Raw genomic sequence first — 21,999 nt, forward strand, 5'->3', positions numbered from 1 at the left:
CTAATGATTATGATGACTGTGGCTGTCAAAGTAATCACTGTGATGATGATGATGATAAATGGGAAAAGTGTGAAGAAGGTAGTTTCAGCACCTCAACAGTCAAAATGAAGCAAAAAGATTTCTACATTTTCACTGTAGCTACCTGGCCCACAAATGCTCTGTCCATGGACAGAGGGCACACACTAATTCTTCAACCAATTATGCCATTATCACCCCATTACTCATGAACTCGTTCAATTATTACCCCAGGTAGGCGAATGGAAATGTGCAGCCATTACAACCTATTTTGCACTACAAATGATAACAGCAGCCGAGGTTGCTGAATGAGGGCAGAGAGATGAAATCACTTTTCCAACACCAAATGGACTGTCAGCTAAAAACAGGAGTGACTCCGATTGTGTCTCTCCATCACTAAGAAGAATGGTGGGTGAGAGCTGGAAGAAAACAACATAAAGAGGGAAAGAAGAATGAAGAAATGAGAGCTGGTCTCGGCGCAGAGATGAGATAGAAATAAGATGCCATTGTACAATGATGTGGAGTTGGAGTGGTCCAGGACTGATGAGCAGCTTTGATTGGCTACGGCAGATGCTGAGCTCGCATGTACACACGCACACACATAGACACACAGATGTGGAGATGAGGAGGGTTAATGATGCGTGAAAGAGAATTACCCCTCTCCACGGAGGACAGTCACTCTGCTTGTCACATGGACAACACTTATTTCAAATGACCCTACTATCTATATTCATGAGGGATATGTGTGTGTTTGTGTGTGTGTGTTTCGAGACTCTTTGTGCTCATAGTTGCGTGCGTACACACACACACACACACACACACACACACACACACACAGACGTAGTCAAATACACACTGCCAGCCTGGAAATACTGCAGTAAGATGAGTATCTGGGCATGTAGATAAATCTTTCATTTACCAAAGAAAGTCAACAGTGCACTTTTTTTGAGCAACACAGTTTCTCAACAATTATACAAATTCCTATTAAAGGAACCCAAAGTACAAAAAAAGTCTTTTGTGATGGGCGGAGTATTCAAAATTATTAAAAATTTAAAAGCAATATATATATATATATATATATATATATTGTTTTTTTTACAGAAAGTGTGTCCACAATGATTCACACTGTGATCTGTGAATTTTTCCAAGTAACAAGGACGTTGTTTCTGCAAAGACACAGGTGAATTTTTTGAATTCAGTTTTAAATACTGTAAGCCTCACAAAAGAAATTATTTTTACCTTCACTGCATTCAGGTAGTCTTAGAGCAGGAGATCTCAAAACCTGATGACATAAAAACAAAACTATCTGCATGGATGTATCACTGGGGATACGGTCAAAAATGTGTTTGTCTCAAGTTCCTCATAAACTTTAGAAATACTAAAGCTCACTAACTTCACAAGTTGTTTAATTAGTACAAAACCCAAAAAGAATTCACTGTTTTAAAGGGGGTTAAGTGCTGCACAATGGGACCTGCAACTCTCTGGAGGTTTTGCTGGTTGCCTGGCAACAGATCCCAGTGTACCCACACTTCAGTTTTTGTATAAATTAAACATACAACATATAACATATTCCTGTATAATACGCTTCATTGATGCAGATGAACATAGTCAGCGAAGCTATTCTAAGATACAAGAGTGTCATCAATCGTCTCATTTTATTCTCTGCTTGAAAGCAAATAAGTGCATTTCCCGAAATGTCAAACTATTCCAGTGCAATCTTTAATTGTCAGATACAGCTTCCATTACATAGCTGAGGATTTAGCTATTGTGCTCAAAAGCACATTGATGACTGGCCACAAAGCCTTTTCATGAACTGGGACATGCAGGAGACATTTTACCTTTCCCTCATCCACTAACAGGATTTTAGTCCCCTCTGTGCAGGTTATTGACCATCTGTGAACCAGGATGATAATGTAACCTCAACTATGTGGCAGAGGGGCAATAAGCAACAAAGTGGGACGGGACAGTGGGGATTTTCCAACTATGTTGTGTTACAGAAGGTTTGGAGACAGTGTGATAACTGAGTGACAGGAAAACAGTAAAAACAGCTGTCCCAAAGCCAGTGCTCTATTTACATTGTGATGGGTGTCAGGGTAAACTGTTCTTGAGATACTGATCTATTGCTTTTCCAGTAGGCCTACTTATACCATGGTCATCTATGTCGTAAGGGGAACAAACATGTTGATTAGATATCACAGAAAAAAAACAGCAAGTGGATGCACTGAGCCAGTAAGACCTGCCCTGTCTCTGTCTTACTCCTTCTATACATTGGCAACATTCCTATTCTTGTAAAATAATACGTCTCTTCAGGGGGGCCCGAATTAGCATGAAGCCACTCTGATTGGAATAAACTTTGGCATTGGATGTGTTAAAGAAGGACTATGAGTGATTAGGATTTGGTACATGTGTGGAGGGATTATGAGACTCATGCAAAGGCACATACTGCACTTGCACGTGGACAAAAAAAAACCCCACACTTTACCCCGTGGATGACTTTCCTAAGTGAAGGGCAGTGGATTACAAGCCAGTGGGGGCTTAGCAGGAAATTCAAATCATTTTCCATCGCATTTGTACTCACTTGATGTCTAATCCTATCTGATTAACATGCCAGTCAATGAGGAGGGCACCTGCTATAGTGTCATACAGTGCAAACTGTATTGGCTTATGTCATCATTTTTACTCATAAATGTCTAAGAGGAACTGCATACTAGAAAATCAGTTTTTATTATATACAGTATATGATTGGTCATTGTGTAAATGCTGTCTGACACACCTGCAGACTATACCTTGAAAGAGATAAAATGCGGAGCATTTATTTAGGACATTTGTTCCACCTACAACCCATCAACATCTGTGCCACGTGGCTGCTCAACTCCTCCACACTGTCAAACTGCCGCCCTACAGCCAAGCATTTTCTGGTGGATTATTCTGCTTTTAGTTCACATGCACTGACACACAGACAGAAAGGATTAAATAAAGAGCGCGTCACTCCAAACAATTTCATAGTTTCTACAGTATGAGAACGTAGCAGAATCAGATCAAACCAAAGTATAATTCGGATGTGGTGATCCTGCTGACTTCCCTCATGAGCCTGATGGTATTTTTTTTGCTTTGCTGGTTTTATTATATGAATTGTCTCTATATATACACACATCCTCAAGCTAGTGATAATCTATCACACAAGTTTTCTGGGAAATCCATGACAGCTTCCTTTGCAGGACCTATTCCAATATGTATCCATGGCTTTAAATTTTCATCCTCAGTATGGAGGTTTAGGGCTTCAGCTGGGGCTGCCTGACCCCAGTCAATTAACAGTCCTTTCACATAATTCAAAATAGCAACAATACAAAAAGGTCAAAAAAACAATTGGCTGTATTATGGAAGGGATCTGGCAAGGCACAACTTGAAAACAACAAACATAACAGACATTAGCATATAGACATACAATGTACCTAAACACTGGAGTGGATAAAATAACAGAGTATCTTTCAATAATTTCAGTAAAATCTAATGTCTGGATTATGATGCTTTCATTTCAATAAAAACAAATGTCTGGATTATGATGCTTTTATTTTGATATGTACTAATGTCTGCATTATGATGCATTTATTCTGATAAAAACTCATGTCTGGATTATGATGCTTTGATGTTCATCCACTGTAGTTTACGTGATATCAGGTAGCTGATCAGATAGTATACGATATTACTTACTACAGAAGTAAGAGTGAACCAAAACATTAAAGTTGTGTGTCAGACAGCTAAACAATGAGCTGCATCTTAATGTACATAAATGCTCTCAGATTTAGGTGATAATTTTTCATCACTGACAGTTCCTTCAACATTGTCAGATTATCACATTATTATAGTTTCATACAGTTATAATATAAAAAAAAAATCACTAAAAGACATTTGAAGCCTTGCATATACAAAATATGGTGTAAAGCATCTTAATATACAGGGTGTCCAATATCATTATGCTTTTCTAAATATAGTCTGGCAAGGTTATGGCCACTGACAAATCAGAGTCATATACTGTACATGTCAGACACATAACCTTATTGAGGACAGTTAGTCAGGACATCCAGTGCTCTCTCTCACAATGGATTTTTCTTGCCTGCCAGTGATGAGAGCAGCTCTGCATTACAAACACCACAGGCTAAAGAGCTGATGTGATGGAAGACTGGCCTTGTGCAGAAAAGATATCAAGGAAAGACGGGCAGCATGGCAGTGGGCAAGGTGTTTTACCTTCTCCTTAAATAAACAAATACTAGTGATGTCCCATCCAAATGAATCAGTCTAATAGAGCACTGAAGGGTCACAGAGTTGTGAAGTTACATCAGAAATGTCACAGTAAAGTTTGGGACAATTAGGTTACTTGATTTCAAGTAGGGACTGGTGACCAGTCCAGGGTGTACCCCTGCCGTTCACCTAAAGACAGTTGGGATAGGCTCCAAGCAGATCCCTTTGACCCTGGTTTGGAATAAGCAGGTATAATTAATACAATCTTATACACACTGGAATGCACTCCAGCCAGAAGTTATATTTAACCTGAACAACAATTAATTTCACTTTTCAACCAAATTTAGCTCACTTCTAAACCAGACTGATTGGTTTATCACTAGACAAACAAAAATGGGACTTCAGCGACCAAGTTTAGACTTTAGTGCTTTCCAATTCCCAACCTGTTCCACTATAGACAAACACACAAAATGCAATGCGAAAAAACTGATTCGTTTTTGTTGTGCGACATACACTACAAAAAAGAAACAAAACAAAAAAAAACTTAACCTTATATCCAGCTTCTTCTTCAGAGTATTTCTTTCATACACTAGTAGGTGTAAATAGGACCAGATTTCTTAAGGGCAGAACATACAGCATCAGTAAAGCACAGTGTCAGAGCTGGAGGATTCACCAAACTGCTGGTCTCAACCCCTGGGAGTCAAGAGAGTTCAGGGCAGACCTGAGAGCTTGTTCTTCTCCTCCCACGCTAATTCTGCACCTGAGTCCTCTGCTTCTCTTCAAATTAGATAGAAACACTCTGAGTCAACCTACACTTGACTGTCTAAAGAAAGTTCTCCAAAACCCACCTTAGTTGTTGCCAGCTCCAGGAAGGTCAGACGACCTTCACAGATGCTGTAATCTTTCCCAGCCCTACCACATTGATACATGTGTTTAGGAGCACGATTAGAGATCTACTCTGATGAATCCAGAGGCAGTTTTAAGTTGGTATAGTATCCAATATTAGGATCCAATACACACCTTTCTCATGGATTTGAAAAATGGTATCCCAGAGATGTGACACTCCTCTGCTGGAACATTTTAAAGATATGGAGAATATAGTCTTGATGTAGGTACTGGAGAAACTTACAATTTTATACCACATGCTACTGAGATGCTGGTACACAGAGGTCTTATTTACCAGTTCATGAAACTATAAAACTGAAAACAGCAGTGTACAGGGGTCACACACTGCTGATTCAACTCATTTCTGAGAATTCAAAACCTGTTGTGGGTTGGTTGTTTTCGTACTTTTATGAACCAATGATTGGCATTAATGTGGTTTGTTTGCTCTCCTTTGTTCGAGTCCCACAACAGAGTCAGGCAAATTCTGTGTTTGGAGGGTTCAAAGAGAATGTAATACTTGCAGTATATGTTTAAGCAATGCTAAGGATTTACATTCCTGAAAAAGCAAACAAAAACATCTTCTTTCCACACACACCAAGACACAATAGGCACAAGACCTTAAACAGTGAATTATGAATGACAGAAAATGGGCTTTAACATTTGTAAAAATCAAATTTAATCAAACCAAAGAAAAACATTTGTGTGTTTCCCTCCACAAAGGAAGGATTTACCTAATGAAACAAAACACAAAGCAGAAAAAAAGAGAGGAAGCACTACTTAGTACATCAACATTGTTTTAAATCAGCCTTACATCACCCTAAAAAAAACAAAACACTGGTGTTAGATCAGGCAACTCTCTGAAAATGGACATAAAATAAAGGACAGCCAAGCACAACCCCTCCCTTTGTGTTTGTTTTTTTGCTGGAGGTGGAGGGGAAAGGGCCTTGACACTCACCCATGCATGCAAGGCCAGTCTGTTGTAATTTAAAGGCTCACTTGTTTAATAAACTAGGCCTTAATGCGCTCATGCTGCTCCTACAGAGAGACAGAGGAAGCAAGAACACCATTCACTGAAAATAACGAAATGCATAAAAATAAAAAGTACAACTTAAAAGAACGTTTTCACTTCAGATTCCTCTGCAATAATCAGTACATCAGTGCAAACACTGTGTATGGCATTTTCATTGTGAGGTGGTGAGTGGATAAATCTGTCACGCACTTATCAATGCAAAATGGAATTAGTCCACACGTAAACTTCATACACACCATCCATGCAGATTATAAAGTGGGGACAGGTATCACTCAACAGTAAGAAAATTTAAATATGACTGCATTTATGGTATATGTTGCAGTGGAACATAATCCTGCACAAATCTCCCTGGATCGAGTGGCCATTTCCTCTGGGAGTTACTACACAGCAAAGTGCAATTTCAACAGACACAAATTGACACTTCCTGAGCTAACATTTCAATGTGTAGGCGCAAAAAGAGATCAAAGAGCGAGTCCAACAGATCCTTGAAAGAAACAAGCTTTGTCCTGGGATATTTTGGTTGTATGAATATGTATGAGGCCAAAGTCAGGGTCTAGGTGGGAGTCCAATTGGCATGGAACTCTTACTGTAATAGATACTCTCAATCTTTCCTTCTCCTCTTTAACCAGAGATCACTGGCCTAATTAGCCTTTTAGTTAGCACTCAACAGAGCAATTAGATTGAACTAAAATTAGAACAGATAAACAGAAAGAGAGGACAGAGACGGAGAGAGCAAGACCTCCCAGCAAATGTATGAGCGTACAGCGGCATGGCTGGAGTTGACACTTGGGATAAAGTGTATTGCAGTCTACGCGGCACAGGTAACCATGCAAAGATGTGCACGCATGTACACACACACACACAGATAGGGTTCCCAGGACACTCTGCAGCAAAAAGATTATAGTGCTTTTTCCTTCAGCTCTTGCCTGGATGATACATATTTTTCCCACAAGAACAAAGAAGAATGTTCCCCTCTACATTCATCTATCGATTGTCAAACAGCACCAGTGGTGCAGGAGATCCAGCAAACCCAGAGTTCACTTGAGCAAATGGCTCAGCCGGCCCCAGAGATAATCATTACACTCATTAGGGTTCCACTGTGTTCTCTTCAAATCATTGGCCACCTTCCCCTCCCATGCCATTACAGCAAAATTGCCATACTGGTCAAGTCTGTGGGCCAGCCACCCAGCTGGGATAAATGTCTTCACAAGCTGCTGCATTGTCTTTTTATTGACTGGATAACAAAACATAGTTATAGGAAAGTTAATGTCACCAGTCAGAAAGTGCACCCCACCGGACTGTCTCAGTAACTTTAGGATGGTTGCCATATTTTGCCAAATATGGCAACATCTATTGATGGACTAACATAACATTTTATACCAGATGTTCCTGGTTAGCAGAGGATTAATCCTAAGGCCTGAACACAGCATCCACTTTACATATGATTTAGTTCACTGTAGTGAAATTTATTTGGCGTAACTGAAATCTCAACTTTCATTTACAGTTGGATATGAATGTGAAGAAGACACAGCAAATACCCTTCCTCATTTCCATAACACTGCTCATAGGGAAGGAGACTAGTAACATTCCTGAATACAACACCAAAGCTTTTTAAATTCTGACTGAGCACTATGGCGATAGCAGCTTCTCATAATCACACAGTGAATGTGCTGAATGGCGTTCCACCGACAGCTAATTGGTGGAGCTGCGTCTGACAGCATTATACTGACTGTGTGTACGCTGCCAGCTTTGCAGCAATTGCAGCATTAAATACAGATTTATGTCACACTCTTTTGCTGAACTTATTACATTCTTTTTCCTCCCTATCATCCCGTCCGTCACCAACACATGATTGCACAAGCTCAGGCACAGCCTTAATACCGCAATGATTCCCTTCTCTTCAGAAGTCCACTGACCATAAAAACAATCTAAGAGTCTGATACTAATCATTGGCAAACGTCAACAGGTAAGCTGCCACTGCTGAGCACTTAATAACCTATATAATCCACAAAACAATCAAGTCAGCTAGAGATAGACATGGCAAGAAAAGGAATGAGCCCTTAAACCTGCTGAAATAGCACTGCAGGCTGGACATCGGATATAAGGATGAATAGTGAAAGAGAAATAATTCAAATTCAAAGTGTCCAGCGGTTTATGCTCTCTTTGTTTTCTACTTTGCCAGAGAAATCTTACTGCATGATAATAAACTCTGCCTCCACACAGTGATACCCACTTTCTCAGTTTATCCATTGTGCACCCATCAACCGGAGGTTTTGTGTGCGACTGTTTTTTTCTGACTAATCGCTTTGACCCAGCACCTCTTCCTCCACCCTTTCCATCCTTTCCTGCTCACTCCATCCTTGTTTCTGTCTCTGGGTGATGAGTCAGGGAGCAGCCAGGTTCCAAGATATTTGCATCTCTACCTTGCCTCATTTCCTGTCTTAATGGGAGAGATGGAGAGATGGGAGCATGGCAGCAAACAGAAATGGGGGCTGTGGGACAAGGAGGGGGGATAGGTGTGTGGGTGGAGGGGTTGACAGAACAAGAGAGACAGACACAGAAAAAGAGATGCTATAAAAAGAAAATCTGAATCATGGAGTGTGTTCAAGTAGGGAGGTGGGCACCAGAGAGCACATTAGCATTAAAATAGCAAACAACCAGTAATGCAAATGATGCACTCTTCCATCAGTGAGTCATTTGTAGCCTAAGTATGTTGATTAAAACTGAGGCAACACTGCAATTCATTGTTGTTGTGCTGTGTGACTAGATCAACCTAGACAACCCCTCCTCCTCATCTCTGAGATGCTAGAGAGCTCACTGATTCATCCACTCTGCTAGTACTTCAGTGTTGATACTTCTATGTGCAAGCATGTGTGTGGTAGAGATTTTGCACTTTTTGGTGGTGGGCAGTGAAGCACTGCTCACCGGTTCACTACAGTAGAGTGGAGTGGCCCACACACACCATCCCCATGACAACACTACCTTTGCTTGCCAGTAGAGCACCTCTACCTATCTCAGTCATTAGGCAGGCTGCCACCGATGCATTACCTATTATCAGATTGTGCATAACAAGCAGCTAGACCCTAAGAGAAAAAGATGGACCAAAAACAACAACGCGATACAAATGTACTCTGAAACAAATGACTATGATGACAATTCAAAATTTTAACTGCTTAAAGACCTACATGCCAGCTAATGGGAGTGCTACAGCAAAACAGACGCAGTAGGTTCCAATCACCGCCTGCCCACCTTTTACCACTGTGGGACTCTATCACCCAGCTGCAGGAGGTGATTTGGACCTGCGAGCATTCCTGTTTGTCATCCATCTGGTACGGTAGTGCTGGTAATGAATTTAGTGAATGTGGGCTTCTGTTTGCAGCAATGGCCAACTGCATGCCAGGACCCTGGGCTGGCACAACTGTGTGCAGGATCTAATGCTAGGCTTATTGCTCTCCAGGGGAAATGGGTTTGTATCCCAGCACAGCTGAGCAGCCTACAGGCTGAAGCAGGGGAGACTATGAAGGTTAGGGCTGGAGGGATGAAAGAGTGAGTTGCCAACCATGAAAGTTTTCACTTGGGGTAAGGCCTGCGGTGAGAGTTACAGGAAGGAAGGGAGGAACTGTACACACTAGGAAACAAACATCCACCCTAGGCCTTGTGTGCTGTTACTGCAGGAAAATTATGAGCACCTCCTTCCAATAGCAAAGCACTACAGAAGCCTGTGACCGAAAACCTCATAGTGGCATGTACTGTATCAGACCACATTTACCCCACAGACAGATTTTCATGGTTGAAACTGATGTAAGTAAAGCTAAGACGCTCCTCACGTTCAGTCTCCAGTGTGGTTCAGCTAAAAAAGCTACAAAATGTCTGGATCCTCAAATTCCCGTAAAGTCTGAACAATCACTAAAGTCTATTTGTAAAGGGGATGTTATGCTTCAGCAGAACGTGCTTGTTAGATAGATGAATAGCTCAGGGAATGTCTACCTCCATACCATGTTGATATCAGAGTTGGATGGGTTTAGATGGCTGCATCCAACAATTTTTTGTAATTTTCTAAAACCAGCAATCTGACATTCACACTAACTTCACTGGTCAGGTGTGTGAGGGTGAGAGTACGCAAGGTTTCATCCTTTACACAACTCATCCTGCCTGTGAATGTCTAAAAATATGTGCTTGAGCCCCACATTTAAACATTTATCAGTTTTCACACCTCCCTATGCTATGGACACCTCTGCTTTCTGACATGGTTTCTGTCTTCAGACCCCTAGCTGAGATAACCCTGGTGACACCGCTCGGGTTATTTTCTCTTGACTTGACAAAGCCACACTAGACTCATAGATAACATTGTACAACTAATCCTCATGACTAATAAACTAATACTCGATAGTTACCCTTTATTAATCTATATAACTAGTGGATTCCTTGATTGATCTGTCAGCCATCAGATAAGATCAAACCTTGTAATATTAGACACTGCACTCCAACTCCCTTAAAAGCTGATAATAGCAGCTGTGGTTGCAGCACTAAGACGTGGTGAAAACGACTGTCTCCTTGGTCTGTGTTTAATTGGGATTGACATTTAAATGAATTGGTTAATGTGTGCCAAGGACAAAGTATGCCGTGTTAACAATTACAATTCTGCTTAATGGGGCATGCCAAAGCTATTTTGGGTGCATGTTGTGGGAGAAAGAATAGGGCATACTCTATTAGTCAGAAACCAGAGCATTTCCCTGAAGTGGGCCAAGGTTAGAGCCACTCCTTCGTTTCTAGGCCAGCTGCCCATCATCCAGGCACTTTAAAACCCTGACTAGAGTCATTAACATAAACGGCAACCTGGGAGAAGCCTTTTAGCATACAAAAAGTGGCCATCGAGAATTTTCTGTCATTTACGTAACACCTCTCTAGGAATGTAGAAAAGCAAAGGCTACGCTTACATGAGAGCAGCGAAGTGCCCTCAGGGTCCATTACTCTCCTCTTTGAAAGACAGGCTTCCTCTCACTGGTATAAAGCACTGTATGTATGTTCATGGTGGAAGATGGACTTGAGCTCATTGGTATTAAGGAAGCTGGATCAACTTCCTACAGCTTTTGGGTTTGGGAGATCATAGAACAGAAAGTAAGAGCAAGCATGGAATCAGGAATACAGCAGCCGCCAAAATCACAAGCTACTTTGAAGGCAGGAGAGAAACTGGATGGAACACAGGAGAAGGAAGTTAAATACAGAAATACAGAGCTCCAATGTGTATCCTTCCCACCAATCCCCATCCTTCTGCCTTCACTCCTCTAAAGGCTCCTGTGTGCTGCTTGTGTCCCAGCCCAGAAGGGAACAGGGCTGCCCTCTGTGTTTTCCACACCTTGTGAGCGGCAACTCAAAGCAGGCAGCGTTGAGAGGGTGCTTTTGGTTTAGATGTGAGTCCCTGCCTGAGGAGAGCTGTGTGTTCATTTGCTACAGAAAAGTTTACAGTGAAGGAGGAGTACCCTGATACAAGCCTGTGAAGTGGGCAAGCTGTCGAGATGCAGCAGAGGCAATGACTGAGCACAGTGTTAAGAATTTTAAATAAACCCCTTGCACTTGCTACATGTTTCCATCTTGCTGTCAAGAGGATTTTAAGCAAACTTTTAAAATGCAGCAAAAAAAAAAAAAAAAAGGATGTTCCTGTATGCTCACTATTGCAAAACAGACAAGGAAAGGAAAAATTAAATTTGTCATTTGATGATTTTTGAAATTACATAAATAGTCATATTTTGCAACATTCAGGTCGTGGGCTATGCTTCTATTTAAATGTATTTTTAATTCTAATTTTGTGAATAAGTGTATGTTTATGTTAGCTGGAGTTATGCAAATATTATGCAACTCTACTAGAACATCACTTTTCAAAGCTACATCCCACCTCTAGTGACATTTAAGGTATTTCATCTTAATGTCTCCTTATACTATAATGTTTTTATCTGCCACCATGGGGACAGACTGACTTCCAACAAGTGTCCCAGCAAGAGGATAATATTTGTTGTTTCAAATGCCAGTGTACAATATAAACAAAACACAGTCACATCTCCATGAAAAATAGTACAGTTTTGCTAAAGCAGAGCTTTTGGAAAATGCACTTATTCCCTTTCTGATAGAAAGTTACATGAAATGATCAATACAACTCTCCAATCTGTGCATTAAATATCAAGCTACAGCCAGAAGTTAGTTAGCTTAGCACAAACATTGGAAACAGGAGGAAACAGCTAGACTGGGTCTGTCCAGAAATCTGCTCACCATCAGCTTTAAACCTCACTGATTACCTTCTATCTAGTTTATATTGTACGTCCAGACAGATATAAAATTAGCATTGGTTTTCTCATCTATCTGTCCAAAATCAAGTGAGTGGATTTCTTGAAATAAACTACTCTGTTAAAACCAGGGGTGTGACTGTACTTGTTCTTAAACATGTGGAATTATGGGATATATGAAAAAAAGAATATTTTACATTGTATGAATAGCATTTTGATTTTTCTAGCATAATTAATCAACATTAAGATTTTTTTGTGTGCATTTACTGGTGTATCAAAGTAGAAAAGAATGAAAGAGAGCACGAGAGATTATCTACATCCTTGAGGTTGTCTTGCTCTGTGTCTGTTTTCTCCAAGTTGGCCATCAACAAACATCAGTAAAATCCAAAATGTGTTCTTTCAGTACAGTGATTCTAGCTATTGATTTCCCACAGACTTTGGTGGTTCAATTTGGCTTTGAAAAAGAAGAGTGCCTTGTTTTGATTCCTGGCTTATTTCTTAGAACAGAGTCACTGAGGCGTCACTGGGTTGCAGATCCTGTACCAACCTGTCCACATTAAGACACAATAAGCAAAACATTTTTTCTAAGTAAAAAGCCCATACATTAAAAATGCTTGCGTTATAATGACCTAAATGTTACTTAAAGCCTATAAAACAAAACAGAAATTTCTCAATTACACTAACAATAAAAAGCACTGCATGTGAAATTTCTGTTAAAGTCTAGTTCAATGTTTCCAAATCATGTCCATATTAAGAAACACAATACAGAATAAGGAGATTTTAAAACCTGAGCTCAACCAAGCAATGTAAGGCAACAATGTACCTAATGACATGATATGTATTTATGCATGAGCTGAGGCTTTATTTCTTTGATGTCACTGATCACGTCAGTGCAGGACAAGCCTGATGGATATATGTTTGGTGCAATGCATTGATGCTGCCATGTTTGGTTATGTGTTACATGTTTGGAAATCAATTTAAAAAAACATAATTTTAGATAGTGGCTGTTTTAAGCTTTGTCATAGGATGCAGAGGAGAATTAGTAGTGCCAAGCAAAGGCAGAATATCTGAAGCATTTCCTCATACAATACTGTTGGTATTGTATTCAGCCTTTTAGAGTCAGTATGTCTATTTTCCACACCATCCTCTCTCTCTTGCCATCTTTTGCTTAACAAACAACAGAGTGCAGCTCCTCCAGAGAGCAGGTGCATTCATTTCTCCACTCTCTTTATCTTTTGCTGTGCCCATTCTCTGACAGCAGTGTCATTACAACCTCAGCAGACCCCCTTTTGTCAGCAAAAACGTTCCCATGAGCCGACCACTGAAAGATGCCCCTTCTCCTCTTCAACAAGGGGGAAAAAAATATATGGTTCAATTTAAGAGTCTGTCAGGCCAGTACAAGTTTGTGATGGCCTGATCTGAGCGGGGGGTGGGGTGGTCTGGATACTAAGGCCGTACAGGCAGAGCTCTTTGTGGGTTCAGCTTTTGCCATCTTGAATGAGTACAGCTTTGACTATCAGACTGACAAAAAGAAAGAGAAAACAAACAAACTGTGATAAATGTGGACTGCATCACTGGTAAAATCTATCTTATTCAACTTTGCTGGATGTACTTTACTATAGAAGACTGGCTCACCAAACAGGGGAGATGGAGAGTGACACAGTGAAGGTTTGGAGTGAATCAGTGCAGTTAACAGAAGTGATTTGGTGGATCTGTGAGTCGACGTGTGCGTCAGCCGTGTGAGTTAAGGGCCGATGTGTCGGTGGCTGCTGCTGAAGGGCTGAGAGGGATTTTAAACCGGAGGAAGTGGAGTTAATGTGGGCTCTTGAAGAGTAGAGAGCTGGCATTTGTTTCTTCATCCACTCTCAGCCCACTAGTTTGACACAGATGATAAGAGGCCCCAAGCAGAGTGCAAAGGCACATCATCCACACAACACTCGTGCAACACAGAAATGAAACTCGGCGAGAAATGAGATGAGAAAAAAGGTGCAACTGAAAACTGTGATAGAAACTGTGGAAAAAATAAACAAGCTCAGTCTCTGAGAGCTGCTTAGTCCGCATATGGTAAGACTGTGATAATCTGACTTTGGCCAAGCCACCACTGAGAGATCTGGTAAGCCCTGGCTCATTGTGACCTGAATGAAGAGGGGAGCTGAATGATATAAGAAATTCTGAGTCAGTTGCTACGTCAATAGTGGCATCACAAGTCCATCTTCAGCATCACGAACTCTACCAGGCTATCTGGGGGGGTGGGACCTGAGCCACACCCATCAATATCCAGGGTCCTCTGCTCACAGCTTGCAAGGTTCAATACGAAATGCTGTAAAACAAGAGTGTGTGCCTCCAGACGGTGGAAGCTACTGCGATCAGCATGGATTACATGTCTTTCCAGCCTGATCAATGAGAAATAGAAGTGGGGGTTGGTGGCTTGATGGTTTCGGAGGAAGCTCTGGTACCACCTCCTGCGGGTTGTAATCATTCTGATAGCTGATATCTACAGCTGTGGGAGGCAGGAGAGGAGCTGTTTGCTGTGCACAAGATAAAACAGATGCTGCTCCCAAAATGAAAGTAAGCTGAAAACCACAGAGAGACGAAACGCAGAAGCACGGTCACCACACACACAGAGTTAGAAAGATGATTTCTTAAATTATTTTCCTGATGAAATTAATTTTCAGAGTGTAAAACTGTGGATGAACAGTGTAAGAGCTCCACTACACATCATCTTCAGCTCGTTGCTTTAACAAGATGAATCAGGTCAAGTGCAATATCAGTGTGACTGCTGAGAAAATCACACATCCACTTTATGAAACAGGTATGTCGCATTCATGCAAAAAAAGAACTTCTAACTTGTTAATTATCCAGTTTCACAGCAAATACTTGAAAAAGGTATTAACGTGCTAACATTTCACAGAATAAAAAAAATAGATGTTTTTTTTTTTTTTTTATTCAACAAGATTAAACCAGACACATTGTTACTGTGATGCTCACAGATACAAGTTCACCTCAGCAGTTGAATGTGAAAGAGTAGACGCATAGCTGTTCCAAATATCTGTGGGGTGCTTGTCTTACTTCATGGCTGCAGATGTTACATATTCATCACTTACTATGGTTTCACATTTCAATGGCAGTAGTGACAGCAAAATATCACCAGCCTGCTGAGAAATTGCCTTTTCAGGTCTCGTTATTTTTTCAGAAACCATGTTTACTGCTCAAACACTTGCTGCACAACTCCACATTGTTTATTTCTATTCCAAGAGTTATCTGTACACTTCAAAGTCCTCTTTCAGTGGATATAATGGAGAAGACAGTAAAGGCAAATAGATTTTGATAAGAATTCCTAGATGTAGAAACCTCAGTACAGCTTTGTGTCATAACTGATGTGCAGAAATTTAAGCTGCTGTAGTCCTTCACTACAGTAAAAAAAAAAACACTTGATAATGTGCAGGCCAAAACTAAAGCAAAGAAAGAGCAATTTGTGCTAAAAACTGCAATGTCATTTAAGAGCTTTTAATGCTGCGTGATTCTGAATAATCCCTAATGCATTTTATTAATTTAGATTTAACAGCCAACCAAAAAAAAATGCTTGAGATGAATGACACCATTATTTTTCACCACAGCACTGCCTGGGATTTCACAATAAAAGCTCAAAACCTAGCAAATAAAATGCCTATCGTTATCATAACCCCAATGGATGAAAAGACTGGGAAAGGACACTTACCATCAACAGTGAGAAACTAGTGAGAAACTTGTCTTGTTATTTATAAATAATCTATAAAATTATAATTTTATAGATAAAAATAGACAAATAAGATAAAATAATAATATACAGCACTTTTGCTTCGTACTTCTTACTTACTTATTAATACTTATGACTATTATTCGCCTTAAGCAAGGCAATTAACCAACGACAACTCCAGCAGAGTTCCAGTGAAAGACTGGATGCACCATGAATGAATATGTGTAACTGAATGAATGACTGTGTGACGTGGGGTGCTGTTAAAACAAGCCATGCATGCTCATCAAACCACACCTATGTAAAAAAAAAAAAAATGTAGAAAAACAAAATCAATATCGTTTACCACACATACACACACAGTACTGCATGATATTTGAATATTCATGAAAGCTGTCCATAATAACATGTTTCTGATCAAATGACCTCAGCCTCCACCCTTCCTGCTGAGTGGGACCCAAACAAGTGGTCTATTTAGTGTTTGCTGTTGTGAGGAGTTGTTGAGGACGTTTACCTGGCTGCATACACAGAGCCAGTGTTCACCCAGGAGCTGTGTCATTCACCAGCAGCCCCGCAGCATAAATACACCTCTGTGTGCACGCATGTGTTTGTGTAAGTGAATGAACAGCTCTAACACTGGGGCCACTGTCAGTGTGAGCCATTACATTTTCAGGTGTGTGTGTGTGTGTGTGTGTGTGTGTGTGTGTGTGTGTGTGTGTGTGTATATCTAACACTGTGAGGCAGATTTTTGGTGGATTCTGTTAAGGTAATGATTTCATAACAATGAATCAAAATGAGACCAAATGAAGCTCAACACAGGTGCTGACTGTGTCCCTGAAAGAGAACTGCTCCCTGCTTCTACTGTAGGTGAAAAACTCTGGCTCCCTCTCCCACCTGCCATTCCCTTTTCTCCTGTGTTCTAACTTCGAGCTACCAGATTGCCTTCTCTTTGGGCTTAAAGGAGAGGTCAAGGGGGAAAAGTCTCTCTGAGTGGACAGGAGGCGAGCAACTGAAATCAAAACCTTGCAGTGACAGTGCTAACCACAGCAGTGACACTTCTCCCGCTCTCCGCTGTGGAGCAGGCAGCCTCTGCTATCCCCGGGCTGTGCACCTCCGGTCAGGCATGCCAGTCAGCCAGGCAGGGGGGCTGGGGGAGAGGGGGTTGGGGTGAGGGCTCATAACTTGAAAAGGGCAGCCTGTAAGCCCTAAGGCAGGCTCTGTGCAGCTGTCAGAATCTCTGACCCCCGCCCTCTGACCATCTCTACCACCTCCAGCCTCACACAAGGCACAAAACCGGGCCAGCGGAGGGGTTTGAGGGAGGAAGGGTACCACCTCCTTCTGGGACAGAATGACGGAAGGACTAGAGGGACCAAAAGTGTTCATGCCTTTTTATAAAGCTTTCCCCTTTTCATGTCACCTCCCCCCCACAAACATTCATTGAATAAACATGAAACGTGGGACTGTTTTGTCACTTTTGATTTGTCTTGATTATTCCCGACAGGATATGATTAACAAAATAAAACGTTAATCTTTAAGCCATAACTTTAAAATAGCTATAGCTACTGCATGGAGAGGTGTACTACACAATTTAAAAAAAAAAAAAAAAAAAATCACCATAAATCTGCATTTCAGAAAACATAACCACACTTTTTTAATGCATGAAAGGCTCAATTTTCTTTTTTTCATTTTGAATTAAATCCTTGTCTGCTTCACTTTAGCAACCATCAGCTATGAAAGCTTCGGATGTGACAGCGCTGCTTTTCCAGGCCATGACAGAACAGTGGTGTCCTACAGTGCCTCGCTTTCCCCCAGTTTAATTGCAAATTATCTGCGTGTTTGTACTGGCAGCTGGAAATGTGACTAGCAAGTGAATCACAGTTTTAACACAAAACTTTTCAGAGAATCCAACTAAAGGTCACTGTGCTACTCTGATCATTTCAAGCGAAGGATGAAATCGGGGGTAGCAGTCACACAGAGGGAGAGAGAGAACAAGAGAGGTCAACAAAGATCCAAAAGTATATCAATTCAGCCTTGGGTCTTGCAGACTCCAAATGTGTGAGCGGGCTGGTCACCTTGGCTCAGCAGGAGATGATGCCACAGATAGCAGTAAGTAGGAGGAGCAAAAGAAGGTCAGAGCAAAATAGCAAGAGGTCATTTGAACAGCAGATGAACAAAATCACAGAGAAAATTACAATGTGAGAGGCAGTGATGCAACAGCAGGTGCCTGACACAAAGAAACTGCTGAATTCTGAAGAAAAAAGAATCAGAAAACATGAACAGCAGTGAAATGTGTGAGAATAAGGTGTATTGCATACCTATATTTACATGATTTTGTCAAACAACAGCACAAAACACCTCAACATCCTTAGGATACAGAAACAAACTCAGCTGGGTGCAAATGTGTGTGAGCGAGAGCCCAGCCTGCTGCTGATGCCTGATCCCAGCTGCAGGAGATAAGGGAAATGCTGGAAACCCAGAGGTCAACACAAAGAGGTCCAGACCAGACACTAAGAGTGAGATGCTTGGTTTCACCATGCAGGGTGGCCATAATGACAATGTCACTGAAAACGATTCAGTCAGACTCTTACATACAGCCTGTTAGCCACAGTTTACTGTGGGCTGTGATGTGGATGGGAAGCTCCCAAATTACTGACGTTGTTTACATCTTTCTGCCTGGAGCTTTTTCTTTACATTTTCTACATTTTTTTGCACAGGCTTTTGTGTAAGACTTGTCAGTTGTCTCTAGTAACCAAAGTGAGAGATGGAGTCAATGTTAGCATTTACAAAGTCAAACTAAAAATCTCAGCTAAGCATGTCCTAAAAAAAGAATTCATCTTTTTTCAATTCAAGATTAAATGAAATCACATTTAATATTAATACGATCAAGAAGTGTCATCAGCATTGAGCACTTGCAAGAAGTACAGCTTTTTTCCAGGCTGGGTTCCATCACTGATTACCTCAGGTGCACGTTAACATGAGTATCCACAAAAACAAAAACAAAACAAAACAAAAAAACAATATGGATATGAGCTATAATTAGGATACAATATTAAATATTCCTTTGAATAATTCTGTCACTTGCTCATGGTAGTATTATATTGAGCGGCAACACGTGAGTTAACAGACTGAGACTTCAGCACTTCGAGAAGAAAACACGTCTTGTGGACTACTACTCTGTGTCATTATACTTTAGTGGCAAACCATAATACTCCCAAACAGGGGATCTAAATGATATGGAAGGTTTTTTTTTTTATCTCTGTTTTCTCATTTGTGTTCACAGCAGAGCAATGTAACTGACTTAATCCAACTAGTGTGATTTACTGCAGGTAACATCCGACAACTGAGACAGTGGAAACATTTTCTAAGAGGAATTTGCACTTAAATTTCTGTTCTGAGAGGCCACACAGACTTTAATCTCTGTACTGTATTTCTAAAAACACTGGCTCATGACATACTCAACACATATATGTACCAATAAACATCACATCCTGCTGCTCTGTCTCTTCTACTCTAGGTAAAAACATAAATGCCAAATTCCCTGCAGCAAATGATTAAAAAAAAAAATCAAATAAATGACTGTGAGAAACTTATCGCACGCTTGATCATAAAAGCACGACAGACTGAAGCATTTATCAGCGAGGCCAATTCAGCAGGAGAAACCAGCTCTAAAACGTGCTGTTCGTAAATAAAGTCTGTACAGAGCAGCGACAATATAAGTCAATGTCTCTAAATTAGCCCTATAATGTTTAACTTGATTTATCAGATCTCGTAGTACAACAGCCACTGAGCAACAAGATTACAGCAAAAGAGGTGTTCAGGAGAAAATCCAATATAATAATAATAATAATAAGTGAGTTTCACATAGTCCACAATGTCTTTGCTTGCTTTAAGAAGATTGACTGATTCCATCATGTGTACCGAAACAGACTGGAACAAGAATTACTTCATAAGAAAAGGCTGCTAAATTTGTCTCTCTTTTTTTTTTTTTTTTTGGCTCCAGTAGATCACTCTGACATAAAGTGTGTGTTCAGAACCAGTGCTCCTCATGACAACATGTCCTGCGTGTCCTTAGGAAGTAAAATGTTTGCCCATGTCAAAGGCAGGGAGCTGTAGCCAGTCTTAGTAACTTTAACCTTTGTGCTGCCTTATGTCCATCAGCAGGGCATGTCCATGTGTTAGAACAAGCTGAACATTTTACAAAAAATACCAACGCAACGCTAGAAACCATAAAAAACATTATCTACTGAGCAGTAGCCTAAACTCTTCTCAGATCACTACAATTTTACTACAGTCAATAATATTTTGATTTGTAGCTGATGCCCCGTCAGAGGAAAATAAACATTGTATTGACTATAATTACACTAAATGTAACCTAAAGAGCAGAAAGTGTACAAGGAGAAGCTAAGCTCTATTTCTGAGGAGGGCATAGATAGAGTACAAGTGAAGGAAATGCCTCTTGTATTCTCTCGACTATGAATAACCTGAATAGTTATTTTAGAATAGCACACCTTCTGTTTTAGGAAGAATTAAAAACATCACTTTAATTTTTTTTATATATTTATTTTATCTCATCGTTGATGCTGCTATCGCATTTTTTATTTATCACTTATTTTTTTAAAAAAAATGTTAGTTTATCACTCCTAAAGCAGTTTCAGATGTTTATTCTACTGGAAGACAAGTGTTGGGAGGTGGGTCAGACCCTTGTGTGTGTACATTTCTCCAAACGCGCAGTTAATCCACCGATGCAGCGAAAGCGATGAGCAAAATAAAACTTGACTAAACCACGTTACATTTACTCTTTCTGGAACCAGCAGAACTGCGGCTACACCTGAAATCACCACATCAGGAATCAGTTCAGCCAAATCCAAACTTTTTCTTTGCAGAGACAGAGACAGCACACTGGTCCTCCCGTGTGACAACAGCCTACAGCAGGATACAAAAGCGCTGCGCCTTACCGGTCCCGTTCCGTTTCCGACTTTCCCGGTGCTCGACCGTGCCCAGCAACAGTGGAAACAGATTGGTGAAGACTGGCTGCCAACGCAAAAAGCATTGCTGTCCACTGCAGGGGGTTTGTCAAGTCATAAACAGCGAGGGCAAGCTGGGGCTGGAAGTGTCTTTTCACAATTAGAGCACAGACTATGTCTGCCGGTACAGAAAATATGAGCCTGTTCCAGATGAGGCATTAAACGTACAACGCGTTTTTATTTCGTATGGGCTTTTCATCAGGAAACCCTCTAATAGTGGGTCTATGTAGTAGGTCAATTTAAAAACATGCTAATTGACAAATTACACATTTAGGCTGTAAAGTTTAAGTTAAATACGGCCGATTTTTATTACATTTACCAAACTGATTTTATAGCCGGGAATCAAACGGAGTCTTATTTTGAAATATAAGGCCGGATGTCTTTGCTGCTTTACTGTGTGGCTTGACTGGTCAATTTACACTGTCCTGCTAATGAGCAACTTCAGCGCTTCATCATCATAAATAGTTTTTTTCTATATATTAGTACAATAGGCAATAAGCCGTTTTTACATAAAGGTGACTAAACATTCTCATTGTCTTGCTACCATAGGTTTTTAGCTGGATTTGTGATACTTGTACCTTTAACATAACCTAATATTTGTCAACACAAGTAAGACAGATGAAAGGACTGTCAATGGGGAGTGTTCATTAATTTACATATAGATCTATATAATACAATAAATGCACTGCTATGAGGCCCTACAGACATTCATCCCTAATACTTATTGGCAGTGTACGGATGCATTTGACCTTTGACTGCACTGGCCTTCAAAGTAAAATCTACTGGTAAAATCTA

The 21,999-nt window shown here is 40.6% G+C and overlaps 1 protein-coding gene across 1 annotated transcript in view; it reads right to left on the bottom strand.

The window, feature by feature from the left end:
- Nucleotides 1-21,191, bottom strand: part of znf385c (zinc finger protein 385C) — a 105,448-nt gene extending 84,257 nt beyond the window's left edge. Inside the window, exon 1 of the mRNA XM_026325369.1 lies at nt 21,136-21,191. The gene's annotated coding sequence lies outside the window, so the exon portion shown is untranslated. The remainder of the gene's footprint in view (nt 1-21,135) is intronic.
- Nucleotides 21,192-21,999: the final 808 nt, after the last annotated feature.

The sequence above is a fragment of the Mastacembelus armatus genome, chromosome 8 (genome assembly GCF_900324485.2).
Source record: "Mastacembelus armatus chromosome 8, fMasArm1.2, whole genome shotgun sequence".
Classification (NCBI taxonomy): Eukaryota; Metazoa; Chordata; class Actinopteri; order Synbranchiformes; family Mastacembelidae; genus Mastacembelus; species Mastacembelus armatus.